Source organism: Ranitomeya variabilis, chromosome 1 (assembly GCF_051348905.1).
Source record: "Ranitomeya variabilis isolate aRanVar5 chromosome 1, aRanVar5.hap1, whole genome shotgun sequence".
In the NCBI taxonomy this organism is placed as follows: domain Eukaryota; kingdom Metazoa; phylum Chordata; class Amphibia; order Anura; family Dendrobatidae; genus Ranitomeya; species Ranitomeya variabilis.
In genome coordinates, this window is record NC_135232.1 from 287007372 (window position 1) to 287022754 (window position 15383).

Sequence of the window (15383 nt, forward strand, 5' to 3'; positions counted from 1 at the left end):
CCTCATTGTTTGCAAAACGTAACCAAAGTAACGGTATTTGTTACTGTAAAACAACTTATAAGGTGAACTCAAACTTCTGTAGGATTTATATATACCTTTATAGGTGCCTGACACTGAAAGGAAAATCAGGCCCAATGTTACACACTAGGTTTTCTGTGCCCCAATAACTTGAGACAGATGGCACACACAGGACCAGCACTCAAGCAGAAATGCCAATCTTAATCTCCCACTATTTTATTTTTTTTTTCTGGGAGAATTTAAAAAAACAAAACAAAAAAAAAAAACAATATTACACACTAGGTTTTCTGTGGCACACAATGAGAGACAGATGCCACACACAGGACTGGCACAGAGGCAGACTTGCCAATCTTTATCTCCCACTAATTATTTTTTTTTTACAGGGAGAATTTACCCCCAAAAAATAAATGGCCAAGTATTACACAGTGGTTTTCGGTGGCACACAATGAGAGACAGATGCCACACACAGGACTGGCACAGAGGCAGACTTGCCAATCTTTATCTCCCACTAATTGTTTTTTTTTTTTAAAGGGAGAATTTAGAAAAAAAAACAAAAAAAAAAGGCCCAGTGTTACACAGTGGTTTTCGGTGGCACACAATGAGAGACAGATGCCACACACAGGACTGGCACAGAGGCAGACTTGCCAATCTTTATCTCCCACTAATTATTTTTTTTTTAAAGGGAGAATTTAGAAAAAAAAAAAAAGGCCCAGTATTACACAGTGGTTTTCGGTGGCACACAATGAGAGACAGATGCCACACACAGGACTGGCACAGAGGCAGACTTGCCAATCTTTATCTCCCACTAATTATTTTTTTTTTACAGGGAGAATTTACCCCCCCCTAAAAAATGGCCAAGTATTACACAGTGGTTTTCGGTGACACACAATGAGAGACAGATGCCACACACAGGACTGGCACAGAGGCAGACTTGCCAATCTTTATCTCCCACTATTTTTTTTTTTTACAGGGAGAATTTACCCAAAAACAATAAATGGCCAAGTATGACACAATGGTTTTCGGTGGCACACAATGAGATACAGATGCCACACACAGGACTGGCACAGAGGCAGACTTGCCAATCTTTATCTCCCACTAATTATTTTTTTTTTTTACAGGGAGAATTTACCCCCCCCCAAAAAATGGCCAAGTATTACACAGTGGTTTTCGGTGGCACACAATGAGAGACAGATGCCACACACAGGACTGGCACAGAGGCAGACTTGCCAATCTTTATCTCCCACTAATTTTTTTTTTTTTAAAAAGGGAGAATTTAGAAAAAAAAAGAAAAAAAGGCCCAGTATTACACAGTGGTTTTCGGTGGCACACAATGAAAGACAGATGCCACACACAATACTGGCACAGAGGCAGACTTGCCAATCTTTATCTCCCTGCAGTAATCTCAGGAAAGTATGGCAGGCAGCTATGAAAAGGACTGCTGCACACAAAAGTGGGGACAAACACACAAGATAGCTTTGCAGAAAGGAAGGAACAACAGGATTTGTGCTTTGAAAAAAGCACTTGGTTTGCACAGCGGCGTACACACACAGCAACGCAGCTATCAGGGAGCCTTCTAGGGCAGCCCAATGAGCAACAGCGCTGAGGAAAAAAAAATGTAGCTTCCACTGTCCCAGCAAACAAAAGGTGGTGTTGGACAGTGGAAATCGCTACAGCACAAGCGGTTTGTGGCTTTATGTACCCTGTCTATCACTATCCCTGCTTCTGAAGAAGCGGCAGCAACCTCTCCCTACGCTCAGATCAGCAGCAGTAAGATGGCGGTCGGCGGGAACGCCCCTTTATAGCCCCTGTGACGTGGCAGAAAGCAAGCCAATCACTGCAATGCCCTTCTCTAAGATGGTGGGGACTGAGATCTATGTCATCACGCTGCCCACACTCTGCGTCCACCTTCATTGGCTGAGAAATGGTGCTTTTAGCGTCATTGAAACGTGACTTTGGTGCGAAAGTCGCGTACCGCATGGCCGACCCCACACAGGGATCGGGTCGGTTTCATGAGACGCCGACTTTGCCAAAAGTCGGCGACTTATGAAAATGAACGATCCGTTTCGCTCAACCCTATTGGTGATATCAACTTCCTGTTTGTGGCACATTAGTATATGGGAGGGGCAAACTTTGCAAGATGGATGGTGACCATGGTGGCAATTTTGAAGTTGGCTATTTTGTATCCAACTTTATAAATGGCCCACCCAGGTGTATCCATATAAATGGCCCATCCTGTACATGCTTGTTATTTACACAACTCAAGTACAATGCTTGGTGGTTACTAGGGATATTGGGAAAATTAAAAAATTGATAAGCTCTCTAATGTTCCTTGATATACTCTCCAATACACTCAAAGTGAGGGGATGTTCAGCTTGAAATGCTGAGAGAGAAATTTATTTGTATACATTTGATGATATACAACATTATCCTTGTTGGCATACCAGGTTATACGGACAATACTTTTTGATACTTTATTATTGATTTGATCCTCTGTCTCCTGACTATGTGAATTTTACAATATTGTAACTATAAAGAGAAAATAGCATTTCTTCAGGATTTTGTGAAGTATTGTTACACTTCACTTGTCTTCTTGAGTTCTTTTATATAGAGCTGTTTGTCCTTTTTCGCATTTGTGGCATATAGATTTGTATTTGCTAGAAAGGATCACACTTTTTGACATTCAAATTCCCCAGCTTTGATAAATTTTTTGCAAAAGTTTGATTAGCAGCAAATAATTTTGCCAAGAATTGCGGTTACTCTAATTGCTCTGAAAAGATATATATACACACGTGGTCAAAATTGTTGGTACCCTTCGTTTAATGAAAGAAAACCCACAATGGTCACAGAAATAACTTGAATCTGGCAAAAGTAATATTAAATAAAAAAAATCTATGAAAATGAACAAATGAAAGTAAGACTTTGTTTTTCAGCCATGCTTCCACAAAATAAAAATTAAAAAAAAAAACTCATGAAATAGGCCTGGACAGAAATGATGGTACCCTTAATTTAATATTTTGTTGCGCAACCTTTTGAGGCAATCACTGCAAACAAACAATTCCTGTAACTGTCAATGAAACTTATGCACCTCTCGACAGGAATTTTGGCCTGCGCCTCAAGAGTAGGGTTGAGCGAAACGGATCGGACAAATTGAAAAATAGCTGACTTTTGGCAAAGTCGGGTTTCATGAAACCCGACCCTATACCAGTGTGGGATCGGCCATGCTGTCGGCGATCTTTGCGCCAAAGTCACGTTTCGTATGGCGCTTTCAGCGCCATTTCTCAGCCAACGAAGGAGGACGCAGAGTGTGGGCAGCGTGATGACATAGGTCTCAGTCCCCACCATCTTAGAGAAGGGCAGGACAGTGATTGGCTTGCTTTCTGCGGCGTCACAGGGGCTATAAAGGGGCGTGCACACCGACCGCCATCTTACTTCTGCTGATCTGAGCATAGGGAGAGGTTGCTGCAGCTTCGTCAGAAGCGGTGATATACTTTGGGAGGGAAGATTAACCCTCAAACCGCTTGTGCTGTAGTGATTTCCACTGTCCAACACCAACTTTTATTTGCAGGGACAGTGGAGGCTAGATTTTTGTGCATCAGCTCTGTAGCTTATAAGGCTCCCTGATAGCTGCATTGCTGTTTGTACGACGCTGCACAAACCAACTGCTTTTTTAAAAGCAAAAATCCTTCCTGTTGCTCCTTTCTGCACAGTTCTATTGTTTATTTGTCCACACTTTTGTGTGCAGCAGTCCTTTTTATTGCTGGCTGCCATACTTGTCCTGAGATCATTGTAGGGAGATTGTTATTGTAGTACAGTCCCTTTTTTATATATCTTCCAGCCACGTTCTGCCACTTACATTGTGTAGTGTAATACAGTCGGCCTGGTTTTTGCAGCAGTCTCCCACATAATAAAGGGAGATTTAAATTGCCCCTAAGTGGATCTGCATCAGTTCTGTTTGTCGTATATCTGCCAGCCACTTTCTGCCACTTACATTGTGTACTGTAATACAGTGGGCCTGATTTTTGCAGCAGTGTCCCACACAAAAAAGGGAGATTTAAATTGCCACTAAGTGGATCTGCGTTAGTTCTGTTTGTCGTATATCTGCCAGCCACTTTCTGCCACTTAATGTCATGTCGTATGCTATTCACACTAGGGCGTCCGACAGACAGTGGTAATTCCACATTCGTCCACTATACGCTCAGTGGCGCCGGCTAGATTTTATCCAGGTTGTCCGGGGTTAATCTAGCTGGTAATCTAGTTGGAGGCTGGGTCATGCCCGTGGCCTTTAAATAGTCATTCTGGACTTTGGGCGTCACCGTTTATAGCTTGTATGTAGGATAGCTGCGGAGACACATCACGTGTTTCTCAACGCAAGCCGGGGAAAGGCCTGGCTATTCACTGCTTGCGTTGAGAAACACGTGATGGTGTCTCCGCAGCTATCCTACATGCATTTGCATATTTCCCATAAGGGATGGGGGCAGTGTTCTGGATCACTGCGTTGAGAAACACGTGATGGTGTCTCAGCGGTGTTGGATGTTTTGGTCTCCCCGAGGCCAATCATCTGTGCCTTTACAACGTTTATAGCTTGAGTCTTGTGCCTGGTGATCTCGGTCTGGAGTGGTGGTCTAGGAGAAGAAATATCATATCTGGTGGTGTATTATCCTTTGTCATATTTCTCCTTCCTATATTTGTGCTTGTTTTATAGTCGTGCTGGGCTTTGGGCGTTGCCGATTATAGCTTGTGCTTTGTGCCTAGCGATTCCGGTCTGGAGTGGTGGTCTTGTAGGAATATCGTATCTGCTGGTGTATTATTCTTTGTCAAATTCCTCCTTCCAATATTTGTGCTTGTTTTGCCCTGTGCACATTATAGTGTTTTCCTGTGTGTCAGCGGTGTGGTGCTTTTTTTTAGTTTCCCCTGTCTGTGCTTTCTGTGGAGGTTGGTGTGTGGTCTAATCACTGGGTGGCGGGTGAAGGTTTCAGCATAGGGCTGAAACAAGAGTCAGGGTCAGGCCTGGCAGCCCAGACAAGCACACTATCAGTGTAAATTCTGGGAGAGGGACAGACAGGGTTTTCCCTAGTCTGAGGGATATCGCAGGGGCCCGGGTAATCAGCTGTAGTCTACCCAATACCCCCGTGACATTATAATCAGCCTAAATAATATTTTGGATGCCATGGATCTCATGACTTCCATAACCCGCCAGTTGGAGGCGCTGTCCTTACAGGTCACTGAGTTGAAGGGGGCAGTTCAGCAACAGGGTCTTGTAGTATCTAATGTGCAAGCTGAAACTGCAGGTAGAGTTGCAGAGCCAAAGATCCCTTTACCTGAGAGTTTGCTGGGGAACGCAGTAAATTTGTTGTTTTTCGTGAAGCTTGCAAATTTTATTTTCGTATGCGCCCGGTTTCCTCAGGTAATGAGGCTCAGCGTGTGGGCCTGGTATTGTCATTACTGAACGGAGACCCCCAAGCATGGGCATTTTCATTACCATCTGATTCAGCTGCATTTAACTCAGTGAAGTTTTTTTCTGCTCTTGGACTCATATATGATGATCCTGACAGATTGGCTCTAGCAGAATCTAAAATACGCGCTCTCCACCAGGGGGAGTGAATGGCGGAGGATTACTGTTCTGAATTTCGCCGCTGGGCGGAGTCAGTTTGTACATGGGGTTTCGAGAAAAGGGTTAAACAAGCCCTCCTGATGTATGAGACTCCTGCTTCTCTAGAGTCTGCTATGAGTCTTGTTATCCGCCGTTTGCATCAGGGGGCGCAAGAGACGCCGCTTATGGGGGAGGGCGTAGGTGCACGTGAGGTTGCTGCAGGTGAGCCCACGGAGCCTATACAAATCGCAGGGGTGTCACATCATCGAGCCCCCTCACTCAGGAAGCAGGGAGCCTGTTTTTGCTGTGGTAAAAAAGGGCATTATGTAAATGCTTGTCCTCTGTTTTCTAAGAAAAGCCCAACGGCGGAAAACTACTAAGCTCAGAGGGTGTGGAGGAGGCCAATCTGAGCTTATGCATATCCTCCATATTGGTCTCTCAATGTATGCTCCCTGCCAGAGTTATGGTCACTGGCAGAGAGCTTCCAATCACTGTTTTTGTGGATAGTGGGTCGGCCACTAATCTCATTGATGAGGAGTTTGCGCGCAGAGCTGGGTTCACGGTCGAAAAACTGCCTCATCCTATCCGGGTGGTCACCATCAATGCTACTCCACTCCCACAGGGGGAGATTACTGAGTTTGTGGCTGAGGTTAAACTCCATATTGGGGTCCTACATTCTGAGCAAGTTACATGTAGGGTGCTCAGTAATCTTCCTGCACAAATGGTTCTGGGTTTTCCATGGTTGTCTATGCACAACCCGGTGATTGACTGGAAAACTCAGGACATAATTCAGTGGAGCGGATTCTGCCAGGAGAATTGCCTGGCCACATGTGTGTCCGCTGTGACTTCTAGCATTCCTGAGTCACTGCTGGATTTTGCAGATGTGTTCTCTGAGAAGGGTTGCTCAGAATTGCCGCCACATCGACCCTATGACTGTACTATTAGGTTTAAACCAGGGGCCAAATTGCCGAAAGCTAGGATATTTAACATCTCTGGTCCTGAGAGGCAAGCTTTAAAAGACTACATTGCTAAGAGTTTGAGCAAAGGGCACATCAGGCCTTCGTCCTTGCCAGTGGCAGCGGGGTTCATCTTCGTTAAGAAGAAAGATGGCGGACTACGCCCGTGTCTGGATTTCAGGGACTTGAACCAGATTACGGTTCATGATCCATACCCTATGCCACTGATACCAGATTTGTTCAACCAGGTGGCAGGTGCTAAGTGGTTTACCAAGCTTGACCTCAGGGTGGTGTATAACCTCATAAGAGTCCGTCAAGGTGATGAGTGGAAGACGGCTTTTAATACCCCTGAGGGTCATTTTGAAAATTTGGTGATGCCATTTGGGTTGACAAACGCACCAGCAGTGTTCCAACATTTCATAAATTGTGTTCTCGCATGTTTTGCGGAAATTCGTTATTGTATACCTGGATGATATTCTCATATATTCTTGCGACCGTGATACTCATTTAGATCATGTCAGGCAGGTGTTACAGCTTCTCCGTGAGAATAAGCTCTATGCAAAACTTGAGAAGTATGCCCAAAAGAGAAGGGAAGTAATACACCAAAAAATAAAATTCCAAAATTTTTATTAATATCAGTAAAACAACAACAGGGTACATATAATAATCAGGTATATATCAGACAAGGGAAATAAGAACAGGGCAGAGTGTGCTCAAGGCAATCAGTATAGTTATCAAATTCACATGCAACAGCAAGCTCTGGATTATACAAGGCAGGTAATGTACAGTTATCGCAGCCAATAGCTTGGAATATAGTGGTATGAAAGAAGGGAATCTATATAGGTATAGGAGAGTCTCGATATGACTAATATGACTAATATAGTGACTAATATATGACTAATAAGTATTTAGAGAATATATACTAGCTATATTAAATGATTACCAAATAAAAATAGTAGCAAAGTGCAAGTATTATAAAGAATTAGTTAAAGGCCATATAAAGGCTCATAAATATAAACCTAAGCCATAAATTTTGCTAATGCAATATACTTAGATTAACCATGCAGAAATGTTATACACAAGCTAGTGAAGCCATATAGATACCTGCTGGTAGAGTGATTGCCGAGAGAAGGAAAAACCCCGACACGCGTTTCGCACAGTAGCTTCTTCCTGGGGGTTGTGGTGGTGTAAGGGGTATGGTGCAGGCTTTAAATATGCAGCGTTAGTGGTGGCGCTGGCGTCCATCGGTCCCGGGACAGGAAGCGGCGGGTGCGGCGTCCCACGTCATCAGGTCTCGCCCAGCTCCGACGCGTCAGAGCAGCGGCGGACAGGATGACGCTGAAGGGACACGTCGCCACGGCAACCCGAACCGGCCAAGGGGCGCAAGCGCACTGCGCAGCAAGTGAGGAAGCACCGAAGACGGACAGTGGGAGGTGTGTTAAGAAGTGGTAGAGTAAGTGAAAAAAGGGTAAGGAACGTATACACAGACCAGAGGCTGGAACTAGAATACTGTAACCAAGGCCAAGCTATAAAAAGTAATGCCACAGAATAAAGTGGCAGTGAAAACCACTAAAGGGTCCATATAGGACCAAAATTATATAGAAGTGATACTAATTAGACTATACCTATAATAATGAACCACAATAGTGATAAACAATATAACAGTATTAAAGTGCATACATGCATACATATAAGTTATATAATATAATAAATATATATATATACCATACAATGAGAAAAATAAATAATTAAGGTGAATGGTGAATCCTCTTCTTGGGTATAAATGAAGCCAGTGTCAACAATGTGGCTGGTAAGAATATAAGAGCAGCAACTGGTCAATATAAACATATAAATATGAAGCGGTAAAATGAAAAAAGGGGGGAGAACACATGAATTAGAATAGAAGTATTAAAAATCAAACATTTTATTAAAGAAAGAACTTCCTATAGATTAAAAGGCGCAAAGCACTCTATACACATGTAACCAATTATATACACTCACTGGCCACTTTATTAGGTACACCTGTCCAACTTCTTGTTAACACTTAATTTCTAATCAGCCAATCACATGGCGGCAACTCAGTGCATTTAGGCATGTAGACATGGTCAAGACAATCTCCTGCAGTTCAAACCGAGCATCAGTATGGGGAAGAAAGGTGATTTGAGTGCCTTTGAACGTGGCATGGTTGTTGGTGCCAGAAGGGCTGGTCTGAGTATTTCAGAAACTGCTGATCTACTGGGATTTTCACGCACAGCCATCTCTAGGGTTTACAGAGAATGGTCCGAAAAAGAAAAAAAATCCAGTGAGCGGCAGTTCTGTGGGCGGAAATGCCTTGTTGATGCCAGAGGTCAGAGGAGAATGGGCAGACTGGTTCGAGCTGATAGAAAGGCAACAGTGACTCAAATCGCCACCCGTTACAACCAAGGTAGGCCTAAGAACATCTCTGAACGCACAGTGCGTCGAACTTTGAGGCAGATGGGCTACAGCAGCAGAAGACCACACCGGGTACCACTCCTTTCAGCTAAGAACAGGAAACTGAGGCTACAATTTGTACAAGCTCATCGAAATTGGACAGTAGAAGATTGGAAAAACGTTGCTTGGTCTGATGAGTCTCGATTTCTGCTGCGACATTCGGATGGTAGGGTCAGAATTTGGCGTAAACAACATGAAAGCATGGATCCATCCTGCCTTGTATGGAGCATCTTTGGGATGTGCAGCCGACAAATCTGCGGCAACTGTGTGATGCCATCATGTCAATATGGACCAAAATCTCTGAGGAATGCTTCCAGCACCTTGTTGAATCTATGCCACGAAGAATTGAGGCAGTTCTGAAGGCAAAAGGGGGTCCAACCCGTTACTAGCATGGTGTACCTAATAAAGTGGCCGGTGAGTGTGTATGAGAATAAAATAGATAAAACAAGCACCATAAAACATATACATATAATTAAAGGAAGGGAGCAAAACTCATTACTTCGTTTAGGCCTTTGGGTTGAAGAGAGCCTATCCTTGAGATCCATTTGGTCTCGAGCTGAGCCAATTTGGTTTTGATGTTACCGCCCCTAGAGTCTTTCAGAATTCTATCAATACCAATTACTCTTAGAGCACTGGGGTCACAATTGTGGGCTAGTTTGAAATGACGTGGTATTGGTTTCAAAAGAGTTACATCATCAACCTCACGAGCTTTAGTTATATCAAGGACATGTTCCCGAGTACGTATTTTGAGTGGTCTGGAGGTCATGCCTATATATATAAGAGGACATGGACAAGTGGCATGGTACACCACATAATCCGTACCACATGTAATATTGTGGGTAATCTGAAACGTCCTGCCCTGTGTGTCTTTGAATTCTTTAGTTCTGTCCATATTTTGACAAGCCAGACATTTATTACAGGGGAAGAAACCCCAGCTCGGTCCTCTAGAGTTGAAAATATTATTCTGGGCAGACTCCCCCTTGTATTGGCTATGAACCAATAGGTCCTTCAAGTTTTGAGATCTCCTGTAGGTAATAGACGGACTAGAGGGGATACTTTTTGCCAATATGGGGTCATTCATGATAATGGGCCAGAATTTTGAAAGCGCTTGTCTCATGGGTTTCCATTTTTCGTTGTAGGTGGATATAAATCTCACTGTCATAGGTGTTGTTGATTTGTTTTTGAGTTGTAGTAATTCCGATCTGGACTTCTTACGTGCCTTATACCAACCCCGACGAATTACCCTATTAGAGTATCCTCTCTGTGAAAACCGTTGCGCTAGTTCTGATGATTGCGCTTCAAAGGATGACTCAGTAGAGCAGATTCGTTTGGTTCTCAAAAACTGTCCTTATGGAATGCTATCTTTTAGGGGCCTGGGATGTGATGAAGAGGCATGTAGTACCGAATTAACGGAAGTTTCCTTCCTAAACACCTCAGTATGCAAAAATCCATCCTCCCCTTTAAAAATCTTGGTGTCCAAAAATTCAATACATGTTTGACTATACTTGCAGGTCAATCTTATGTTCAATGTATTGTCATTTAAAAGTTGGATAAAGGAGGTTAAGTCTGTTTCGGACCCCTGCCAAATGACGAAAATATCGTCAATGAAACGTACCCATGTACATACTTTTTCAATCAGAGGGATGACATCTGTTAAAAAAATTGTGCGTTCCCATGATCCCATAAACAAATTTGCATATGAGGGGGCAAATGCAGCCCCCATAGCAGTCCCCTGTAATTGGAGGTAGAGGACTTCCTTAAACATGAAGAAGTTGTGGGTCAGGGCATACTCAAGTAACATGAGGAGGAATTCAATTAAATCATTCTCATTGGTAGACATATGGAGGAAACTTCTGACTGCCTCAATCCCGTCATTGTGACGAATAGACATGTACAATGATTCAACATCAAAAGTTACCAACCACATATCAGTTTCCAATGGGATATCAGCCAATTTACGAAGTACATCCCCAGTGTCTTGGATGTATGACGGGAGACTTTCCACCATAGGTTTCAGGTGAAAATCAAGAAATTTGTTAATGTATTCGCACAGCCCACCCCCCCCTGAGACGATGGGACGTCCAGGGGGGTTGATGGTGGACTTGTGCACTTTAAAAAGAAGATATAAACATGGCGTACGTGGTGTCTCAGGAACCAAGCCATCCATAATTTCCTTAGATATTGTACCATTATAGAAAGCTTGTTCTACCAAGTCTCTCAATTCATTCTGATAGATAGTGGTAGGGTTGAAGGTCAAGCGTTTGTAGCAGCCAGGGTCTTTTAGCTGCCTAAACGCTTCCTTCTCTTACGCTAGGGCAGGCCATAAGACAATATTTCCCCCTTTGTCGGAGGGCTTGATGACAATGTTACTAAGTGATCTTAATTCCCTTAAAGCCTTTCTCTGTCGCCTTGTCAAGTTATCATGTTGTATCCCAGTAGGGATATGACGGAATTCCTCAGAGACTAAGCGAACAAATAAATCAATTTCAGGAAACAAACTGAGTGATGGAAATTTCTTAGGTTTCGGTATCACAAAATTACTCACAGTAGGAGGTGTTGAAATTTCATTGCTGAGCTCTTCCAATATAGCAATAGTTTCCTGTTCCTGAGGGGACCACTCACTTGCAGTAGGTGATTTATCGTGTAACTTTCTCAAAACCAACTTCCTAGCAAAGAGGTGCAGGTCTTTTAGGGCTGTGAAATAATCAAAGGATGCCACAGGGGAGAATGTTAACCCATACTAAGCACATCAATCTGGTCCATAGATAACTCAATATCCGATAAATTTAATACCTGGAGTTTAGAGGATTTATTAGAAGATCTTAAGTTTCTGTTCTGGTAAGGACTAAATCTGTGGCCACCTCAACGTTTATTCCTATTACTGGGACCTCCTTTAAAAGGGTAGGAGCCAGATGTGCTTTCAACTGATGATAATGATGAACTGGATGGAGCCCTCTGAATTGAATGGGGTTGCTGCCATCTATACACGTTGTTACTCTGAAAGTCATTAAGATCACGTTGGAATTTCTTCATCTTAGTATCCTGAATCTCCTTGACCTAGGTAGTTAAGAGTTTGTCAATATCGACCTTAAATGTCTCCATTTCAGTGGAGGGTAGGGTATTAGTCAATTTCACTTGGAGGGTCTCAATCTCTCCCTCCAAAGTCTCAAGAGTTTTTTTTATTCATGCCAATAAGAATCTCCATTAGAGATCTAGAGCAGATGGTGCAAGCCTCCTCCCACCTGTTCCGAAAAACAGTGGAGGTGGCCACAGATTTAGTCCTTACCAGAACAGAAACTTAAGATCTTCTAATAAATCCTCTAAACTCCAGGTATTAAATTTATCGGATATTGAGTTATCTATGGACCAGATTGATGTGCTTAGTATGGGTTTAACATTCTCCCCTGTGGCATCCTTTGATTATTTCACAGCCCTAAAAGACCTGCACCTCTTTGCTAGGAAGTTGGTTTTGAGAAAGTTACACGATAAATCACCTACTGCAAGTGAGTGGTCCCCTCAGGAACAGGAAACTATTGCTATATTGGAAGAGCTCAGCAATGAAATTTCAACACCTCCTACTGTGAGTAATTTTGCGATACCGAAACCTAAGAAATTTCCATCACTCAGTTTGTTTCCTGAAATTGATTTATTTGTTTGCTTAGTCTCTGAGGAATTCCGTCATATCCCTACTGGGATACAACATGATAACTTGACAAGGCGACAGAGAAAGGCTTTAAGGGAATTAAGATCACTTAGTAACATTGTCATCAAGCCCTCCGACAAAGGGGGAAATATTGTCTTATGGCCTGCCCTAGCGTATGAGAAGGAAGCGTTTAGGCAGCTAAAAGACCCTGGCTGCTACAAACGCTTGACCTTCAACCCTACCACTATCTATCAGAATGAATTGAGAGACTTGGTGGAACAAGCTTTCTATAATGGTACAATATCTAAGGAAATTATGGATGGCTTGGTTCCTGAGACACCACGTACGCCATGTTTATATCTTCTTCCTAAAGTGCACAAGTCCACCATCAACCCCCCTGGACGTCCCATCGTCTCAGGGGGGGGGGCTGTGCGAATACATTAACAAATTTCTTGATTTTCACCTGAAACCTATGGTGGAAAGTCTCCCGTCATACATCCAAGACACTGGGGATGTACTTCGTAAATTGGCTGATATCCCATTGGAAACTGATATGTGGTTGGTAACTTTTGACGTTGAATCATTGTACACGTCTATTCGTCACAATGACGGGATTGAGGCAGTCAGAAGTTTCCTCCATATGTCTACCAATGAGAATGATTTAATTGAATTCCTCCTCATGTTACTTGAGTATGCCCTGACCCACAACTTCTTCATGTTTAAGGAAGTCCTCTACCTCCAATTACAGGGGACTGCTATGGGGGCTGCATTTGCCCCCTCATATGCAAATTTGTTTATGGGATCATGGGAACGCACAATTTTTTTAACAGATGTCATCCCTCTGATTGAAAAAGTATGTACATGGGTACGTTTCATTGACGATATTTTCGTCATTTGGCAGGGGTCCAAAACAGACTTAACCTCCTTTATCCAACTTTTAAATGACAATACATTGAACATAAGATTGACCTGCAAGTATAGTCAAACATGTATTGAATTTTTGGACACCAAGATTTTTAAAGGGGAGGATGGATTTTTGCATACTGAGGTGTTTAGGAAGGAAACTTCCGTTAATTCGGTACTACATGCCTCTTCATCACATCCCAGGCCCCTAAAAGATAGCATTCCATACGGACAGTTTTTGAGAACCAAACGAATCTGCTCTACTGAGTCATCCTTTGAAGCGCAATCATCAGAACTAGCGCAACGGTTTTCACAGAGAGGATACTCTAATAGGGTAATTCGTCGGGGTTGGTATAAGGCATGTAAGAAGTCCAGATCGGAATTACTACAACTCAAAAACAAATCAACAACACCTATGACAGTGAGATTTATATCCACCTACAACGAAAAATGGAAACCCATGAGACAAGCGCTTTCAAAATTCTGGCCCATTATCATGAATGACCCCATATTGGCAAAAAGTATCCCCTCTAGTCCGTCTATTACCTACAGGAGATCTCAAAACTTGAAGGACCTATTGGTTCATAGCCAATACAAGGGGGAGTCTGCCCAGAATAATATTTTCAACTCTAGAGGACCGAGCTGGGGTTTCTTCCCCTGTAATAAATGTCTGGCTTGTCAAAATATGGACAGAACTAAAGAATTCAAAGACACACAGGGCAGGATGTTTCAGATTACCCACAATATTACATGTGGTACGGATTATGTGGTGTACCATGCCACTTGCCCATGTCCTCTTATATATATAGGCATGACCTCCAGACCACTCAAAATACGTACTCGGGAACATGTCCTTGATATAACTAAAGCTCGTGAGGTTGATGATGTAACTCTTTTGAAACCAATACCACGTCATTTCAAACTAGCCCACAAATGTGACCCCAGTGCTCTAAGAGTAATTGGTATTGATAGAATTCTGAAAGACTCTAGGGGTGGTAACATCAAAACCAAATTGGCTCAGCTCGAGACCAAATGGATCTCAAGGATAGGCTCTCTTCAACCCAAAGGCCTAAACAAAGTAATGAGTTTTGCTCCCTTCTTTTAATTATATGTATATGTTTTATGGTGCTTGTTTTATCTATTTTATTCTCATATATATAATTGGTTACATGTGTATAGAGTGCTTTGCACCTTTTAATCTATAGGAAGTTCTTTCTTTAATAAAATGTTTGATTTTTAATACTTCTATTCTAATTCATGTGTTCTCCCCCCTTTTTTCATTTTACAGCTTCATATTTATATGTTTATATTGACAAGTTGCTGCTCTTATATTCTTACCAGCCACATTGTTAACACTGGCTTCATTTATACCCAAGAAGAGGATTCACCATTCACCTTAATTATTTATTTTTCTCATTGTATGGTATATATATATATATTTATTATATTATATAACTTATATGTATGCATGTATGCACTTTAATACTGTTATATTGTTTATCACTATTGTGGTTCATTATTATAGGTATAGTCTAATTAGTATCACTTCTATATAATTTTGGTCCTATATGGACCCTTTAGTGGTTTTCACTGCCACTTTATTCTGTGGCATTACTTTTTATAGCTTGGCCTTGGTTACAGTATTCTAGTTCCAGCCTCTGGTCTGTGTATACGTTCCTTATCCTTTTTTCACTTACTCTACCACTTCTTAACACACCTCCCACTGTCCGTCTTCGGTGCTTCCTCACTTGCTGCGCAGTGCGCTTGCGCCCCTTGGCCGGTTCGGGTTGCCGTGGCGACG